Below are 8,071 nucleotides of genomic sequence, written 5' to 3' on the forward strand. Positions count from 1 at the left end.
CACATAACAACAACATCTCTCTAATTTATTTCACTCTGGAATAGCTGAGCAGCTTTTTCTTTTGTTCATGGCATTGATCTTTTTCCAAGGATGGTGGTAATTATCTTGCAGACCCTCCCTCAGTTTGAACTTGTCTCATTGTTTCTTCATGATTAGAGTCTGGGTAAACCTTTCCAGCAGGAAGGCTGTACAGGTGACACTGTGTCTTGTTAGGTGCCACTGATTAGGAGGCACATGATGTCAACTTGTCCCACTGCTGGGGATGCTGAATTTGTTCACTCAATGAAGGTGATTACTTCTAGATATCTCCACTTGTAAAGGCACCTTTTGTATGATACAAGAACTTGGTCATTCTTAATCTTTTGAGTAATGTTTTGAAATTGTGTGATTGCTCATTTTGTAATAAAACCCATGTAAAATTGTTCACTACTGATTAGTAAATTAGCACAAGTAAGCCCATGCCTTACCTTGCTTCCTAGGGACTCATCCCTGTCAGGAATTGTAAATTTGCAAAGAGGCTTTGATTCTGTGGGAAGGTGCTGTGGGGCTGGGGGAGAGACAGATGCCAGCCATACCTGGAGACAGAATCTTTGAAGTGGTGATAAAAAAAAGGTGTGAATTGCTCACTACAAATTAATAGATAAGCCCATGCTTAACCTACTTACTGGATAACGTGACCATAGTGGGTATAAATTGACAATATTTAATAACATTTTATAAACTGGACGTTCTACTCCCTTTTTACTTAGAGTTATCCTGTCATTTTTGTGATTGTCACTGGATTAAAGTGATAAGACAGAAACCAAAGGCAGTAGAAGAAAGGAAACAGAATAATGACAAAATCCTGAAGCATAATAGATTGCGGTAGGTCTCAGTTTCCCTTTCAGATGTAAACTATGGGAGCCTCTTCTTCCTTTTTTTTTCTCACACAAGGAGATTTTTAATAAAGACTCCCCCTAACAAACAAAAGCAGAGCTATCTTTGTAACCAGCAAGGGAGAGAAGTTTAATAAATCACTAGCTCAACAATCTTTTTCTATCAAATCACTCAGCTACTCCCAGCTGTATTCCAACAGGAAACGCTCCTTTGAATCTAGTAACAGATGGGAGGATCAATTTCTACCCTTAGGTACCAGAGGAGATTTTATCCTGCAGTATTTCATATTTTAGTGGCATCTTTGACTTCAGTGCCCCAGGAGGGTGAGAAAACTGGCTCCCCCCTTATTAGTAATTTCTTATTAAACTAATGAGTCTATTAAGGCATTTTGTACCTAAGCGTTCTGTTCTCACTGAAGATGAAAGAGTGGGAAGAGGCTGGCTTATTCGGCTAGGTTACTGTGAGTTTGAGGGAAAACAGAGATGGAAGGAAAATTGCTTGTCCCTTTTGGTTCCATTAAAAAAAAAATTCTATTTAACAACACAGGATCTCCGTCAAATTGTGAGCTGTCTCTTGCCAAGAGTGACTGGCAAAAGAAACTGAGCCCCGACCAATTCTACATCACAAGAGAAAAAGGAACTGAGCCGGTAAGCTGAACAGATTCACAGTTTTCTGATTAGGTGTACAGGGGTGTGGAAGGGTTGGGGTGATTGGAATTAGATAATCTACAAAATCTAACTCACCCTTTTCTACTCCACACATCAGGTCCCTAGACATGAATGTCCTTCCAGTTGTAGAAACCAGAGACTTCCCCTGGAAGTCACTCTGACCTGTGTCATCCTGTCCAATCTATTAGACTCCTAAGTAACGTTCAAATCCCTCTCCTTTTCTCCATCATCATCTCCTCCCTAGTTCAGTTTACGATCATGTCTCACATAACCAGGCCACATGCAGTAGCTTCCTGTTCTACCCAAAATCATTATTGCTCCTCACCAAAGCAGTTTCCATATAACCCCAAAGTAGTCATTAAAACACAGAGCTGACCGTATTACCCCCTTCAAAATCCTTTTGGTGATTCCCCACTGCTTTGACAATAAAGAGAAACGTTTAAATGTACATCTAGTAAGACCCTACAAGGGTCTGTTCTCTGCTCATACCCCCCTCACCCCCCAATCTCAAATTTGACCAGTTCTCCTGATTATAGCTCTTCAGACACACTGGCCTTCTTTCAGCTCTCAAGCACCCTTTTGTTTTACTGTTGTCATTGTTATGTATCTTTGAGTCAAACCAACCCTTAGCTTTTCCCTCAGTGTGTTTTCAGAGGCAGTGAACTGCATGAAAGGAGACTGCCCATCTCTCTCCTGCTGAGCAGCTGGTGGATCTGTGTTGAATACCTTTGCATTCACAACACATTTCCTTACCACTCAGCCAGCAGAGCTCATTCTGTTCCCACTGTTGTTTCTAGGTACCTTTGAGTCAAGCACAACTCAGAGACCCTAAAAACAACAGACCTGAATCTTGTCCTATCCTATGACATCCTTATCATCTCTGACACACTAAAGCCTGTTGCAGAAGTCATTACGTCAGTCCGTCACATGAAGTCTTCCTCTCCTTTCTGACTCTCAATCTTTCCAAGCATGATATCTACCCCCTTTGAAGGAATAGCCTCACCTAGCTACATGTCCAGGGTATGAGAGATGAAGCTTTACCATCTTTGCCCCCCAGAGAGCACACTTTTTCCAAGACTTACTCGTTTGTCCTTTTGGCAGCCCATGAAATATTCAGCACTCTTAACCAGCACTGAAACGCAAAGACATCAATTCTCCTTCTGTCATCCTTACTCACTGTCCAGCTCTCTGATAATGTAGGAGGTGATCTACAAGAACACTGACTCAGGCAGGGCTTAGTCTTCAAGCTGCCGTCATTGCTCCTTCAGTATTTTGGGAAGGTTCCTGTCAGTGAACTTGCCTAATGCAATAGTTACTGATTTCGCGACTGCTGGTACCATGCCTGCTGAGGCTACTCCCTTCCCCCCAATTCACTCTTCTTCTTGAAAAGTAAAAGAAAAACTCTTTCATTTTTATCCAACCCCCGCCCCAAGCAAGTCCACTCCATTGTGCAACCTTCATTCTGGACTCATGTCATGACAATAATAGCCAATCATATATCCCTTGTAACCAGTTCTTTCCCTCATATGTTTCAAAGCAGTATACATCATTCCTCCCTTCCTTTTCTGTCTTCCTCCACCCCAATGTCAGTCCTGTTTTACAATAGTGGCCCTATGCAATATTTGTCCTTTTGTGACTGAAATATTTCACTCAGCATAATGTCCTCTAGGGTCATACACTTTGCATAATACTTCATGAGTTCCTTGTTTTTCAATGCTGCATAGTATTTCATTGTGTGAATATACTACAGCTTCTCTATCCATTTGCATTCTAGGTCACAAGGCAAACATCAAAAAATTAAAAAACATAGAAACGATACAAAACATCTCCTCATACCACAATACCAATTTCTTATACTTGTTTTCTTACCAAGTGATCCATCTTAGACCTAAATATATACACTGGAATTTGGCTGTTGAACTTCCTTATCAGCTAGTTTCCATTGTAACACAGGACACACACGCACACACACACAGAAGATCACAGCACAGTGCTTTAGCAAACGTGCAATGTTGTTATATTTATATTTATTTGTTATATATTGTTATATGTATTTATATTTATATTATGCAGAATCCACACAGCCATCCATCTGCATATGAACTTAGAATCAAGCCTTACCTTTACCTTCTCTCAGAAAGGCCAGCAGATCCCACTCTATTCTTGTGAGACGTAGATTCTTCCTGTGGAAAATTTAAACAAAGGCTTTAATAGGAAAGAGGCTACATTACCCATTTTGTTACTTATCATACAGGACTCACACTAATGGCACTGTATGTGCAGTTGTACTTGCTCCCAGAATATTCTGGGCCAGGCCTCGTTCTGAGGTAGAGCCAGTTCAGGTTCCGTATGTATACAGAACCTGGAGATGAGCTGCCAGATGTTTGGGAGAGTAAATCTGTGGGCTTCTCAAGCAGATGGTGCAATATACAGTGCACATTTGGCCATTTTACAAAATGAGCATCATCTATTATTTTAACTAATGTTTTAAATCCCTTGCAGTTGATCCATCCCCACATATAACTTTCAGAATACAGCAGAACTTTAAGCCTTAGCTAGCCTCATTAAGCTAAGGAAAAAGAAGCAGAACATATAAGCTTTCTATTTGATGACTCAAAATGAAAATTCAGTTACATGTGTTTTCCTTGGAAAATGAGAATATCCTAATGTTCTGCCAAATGTTAGAAAAACAATAAAGAAATATGAACAGATTCATACTATGAATAGTTAACAGGCTGGCTGAACAATAACTGGATGGCAGCCGTGAATAGATGGTGGGTATGATGCAGGTCCTTCCCTGTCTGCCATCTCAATCCACACTTCACATGCTCTGAAGAAGTTCAGTAAGAAAGAATGAGGCTTCCTGGCCCTCAGATTATCGGTTGAGTTCTGTGAGTAGGAGATGTTGGTGAGATCTGAGGGCAGGATAGAGAAGTCTGATCCAGGGTCCTTTCTTTGGGCTACTGGTTGGCAGTGATGATGTTCCTCCACTGCAGGCTGTACCTTCTGCAGGTGGCTCTCCCTGATAGCTGCAGCCTCCCCAGCTCTGGAAACGGCTCTCTCTGCTGTCCCTCAGGTCTACCAGAAGACGTATGCCCTCACTGTCACTAGCCCAGGGATGTTCTGCCACATGCATTATTGATTTCCTTTGGCTCTGACTTCCCCGTGGTAGACAGTCTTGAATCAAGTCATCTACACTCATCCCTTCTGAGTGTGTCATATTTCCAACAAATAATTTTTTGTTTTGTTTTTGTATGATGTAATCTAGTATAAGAAATACTGATTTAATAATAACAAATTCAAAAAATATTACATAACTTGGGAGAGGCTAGAGAGCATTAAGCTGAGTGAAATAACTCCATCTGATAAGGACAAATACTGCATCAGAACATTATTTTAAAAATTGAAGGATAACTATTAAAATGTGACTGGAGACCCAAAGTGGGGAGGGTGAGGCAGAAGGGTGAAAGTGAGTAGGGGCAAAATTATACAGTTGCACAATTTGAGGGGTGGAGTGTAAAGGAAATGGGAAAGATCTGGCAGGGATCTGAAAAGACTGGGTAATGGTGGGCAGAGTTCAATGTGATTAATTTTCTAAAACACAATGTATGAGGATTATTGTATGAAACACAATGTTAGTGAAAGAAAGTGTGAGGAAGAAAATCTACATAATTGAAAAATCCTAAAACTAAAAACCTAGAAGAAGAAATAAATATTGACTCGGCTTATGCATTGTTTTAAATGTCCACTTCTTCTTTAAAAACCAGCAAACCTTTTTTTTTAGCAACAACAATTATCATTTTTTTATTTTTTAATTGTGGTTTGTATGAAAGTTTACAAAACAGATACGTTTTTCTATTCAATAAGCTATACACATCTTGTTTTTGTGACATTAGTTACAATCTCTTACAAAACAGATACGTTTTTCTATTCAATAAGCTATACACATCTTGTTTTTGTGACATTAGTTACAATCTCCTGATTGTAACAGCACTCTCCCTACTCCCTCCCTGGGTTTCCTGCTTCCATTCCTCCTTCCTTGCTTTCCCTTCCTGCCTTTGAGCTTTGTTTTTAGACAAATGCTGCCCTTTTGGTTTCTTATGGTTGATGGTGTGAGGATTATGTTCCTCATGAGTGTTGCTCACTTTATAGTTAACACTGTAATTTCATCTAAAAAAAAAAGTAACTTGGGCATTAGTTTACTATTTAACATTTAGTAAATGCCTAATGTCTTAAACACCAAATGAGGCATATCAATGATACAACCCCTGGTCTCAATGATCTGCACTTTTAATGTATTTATATTTTCTCTTTAACTGGAGATTGAAGTGTTATAAACAGTGGACTAAATTCTGACTGAATGAGCTCTTTCAGAACAGAGACTAAAATATCAGAGAGTTCTAAAAACTCGGTCCTCTTGCTTTATTGTGAATTTTGATATTTTGGATGAAAGGTGATATATAAATGAAAAGCATTATTCACTCATAATTTGAATATTTGGCACAAAGGCTAGGTTGTAAATAAGCATGTGAGCTGCTTCCTGGGTCTGCTGTGTCTTACTCTGTGGTAGCTGCACTGTGTCAAGTTAATGCCATCTCTGGTGACTTAATGCATAAGGAGTTTCACTGCCAACCCACAGGCACACGGTTCAAATCTACCAGTTCTATGGGAGAAAGCTAGACATTCTCCTCCCTTGTAATTTATAGTCTTTAAAAACTTGTTGGAGGGTCAACTACAAGTCAGTTCCAATTTGACAGCACAAAACAATAAGAAATTAGTATAGAAATTCTGTGATTAAGGCCTTATATCTATATCATCTGCTGCAATAGCCCACTCTTCAAGTAAGATAAAGGATAAAGAAACACCAAGAACAAACAAGCCTTCAAATCCCTGAGGCTCCATCTCAACTGAGGGCATGGGAAAAGCAGTGCCTTCTTCCTTGGCATTGTTGCTGAAGTAGAGCTATTCACATAAGACACTTTAGTTAACAAGACTTCTTAGCCTATATTCTTCCTTTCCATACCCCTGAGAAATAAACACATGAAAAACTTCGTGGGCACCTTAAGATAAAGCTATTATAATTCTTTAGAGGGAAAGTATTTAAAGAAATCTAAACCATAATCATATTTGCTTGGCTGTGTGATTAAAACTATCTCTCTCCCAGGGAAAATGGGTTTATAACTTAATTTAGGAAATGTAGAATTTTATGAGGATAAATTCCCCACAATATTTGACAGTAGTAAATGCCATGCCCTCTTCGATATAGCTAAGACTAAATTTAATTGTCCCTTGATTTCAAAGCCTCTTTTAAGTCAATCTGGATCTGAAATCTCTCAACAAAGGCTTTTTTGTTTAGACATGCAGGAAACAGTCTTTAAAAAGTAGATTTGATGAAGGAAAAAGGAAAACATCTTTGAAGTCCTGTTTTTCAGAACTTCAAAGATGTTTTCCTTTTTTGTGCATCTATCCTAAATTGGTTTAGAATAAAATATAAATCAAGCCAGCTCCGTGAATCTTCCATTAGGCAGGACTTCATCATCTCCTTTGGGCTTTGAGCAGAATGGGCTTTCCTGGTCGGCTGCTAATATGGGCTGCATTAGGAAAACCAGACCCCCACCATCAAGAAGGAAGAGTGATTAGGATTGATTTTCCTTCTTACTCCCTGAAAGGCAGGCCTTTACCAGATTCACTCCCTTTCAGTTGCCCGTGTGGACACCTCTGAGATGGTGGTCAACACAAGGCGGCAAGGCATAAACTAAGAGAAACAGGTTCACTATCATCCAGTAAAATGTTCAGTTTCTGTTTTTCAGACATTAATGAGTCTTTCACCTTGTTTCTCTTAAAGAGGAGGAGTAGGATTTGAGATGGTCAGCCTGCTTTCAGCCATACTGTGAAAATATAAAATACTGTCTTCCTACCATATGTTTATCTCACAAAATATTTCTCTCTGGATTGTGAAGACAAAAGTCATCCTTTTAAGAGGTCTGTCTTTTATTTCATTCTTTACTTTTTTTCTTTCATTGATGTTTCAGTTTCTACATCTCGGCATCTTCCTACTCCTTCCTACCTGCTCCCCACCAGGCAGGAATCATAGTACGGTAGAGGAAGAAGAGAGCTGAGAGACCAAAGTAGAAAAATCTGTGCGAATTCCAGTGGAAATATTCTTTCTGTACTGTGCCACTGAGCATATTTGATATTGAACACATGAAATGTCTGAGTGAGAAAACGACATTTTCATTTTAATGAATTTAAACTTGAAAGCTCCATGTGACTGACGGCTACATGTAGTCTTCATTTATATGTAGTGTTAGTTCAAATTAAAAAAACCAAAACATTTACTTTCACTGCCATCAAATTGAATCTGACTCACCGCTGACCCTCCAGCGGGTTTTCAGAGAGAAGTTAAATGACTAAGTCAAGTCACTGACATGGTAAAGTGGACAGCTGATTCTCTGAAAGCCTGTATACCAAGTGACTGGTTTGCCTAACTGCCAATTCGCCCACCCACCCACATTGTTCCTTTTAAA

At 39.3% G+C, this 8,071-nt stretch overlaps 1 pseudogene; it reads left to right on the top strand.

Annotated features, from left to right (window-relative positions):
* The window catches only part of LOC102859276, a 77,978-nt pseudogene that overhangs the window by 63,048 nt on the left and 6,859 nt on the right, over positions 1-8,071 (top strand).

This window comes from Elephantulus edwardii, unplaced genomic scaffold, assembly GCF_000299155.1.
Source record: "Elephantulus edwardii isolate Elephantulus edwardi_28Jun2011 unplaced genomic scaffold, EleEdw1.0 scaffold00054, whole genome shotgun sequence".
In the NCBI taxonomy this organism is placed as follows: Eukaryota; Metazoa; Chordata; class Mammalia; order Macroscelidea; family Macroscelididae; genus Elephantulus; species Elephantulus edwardii.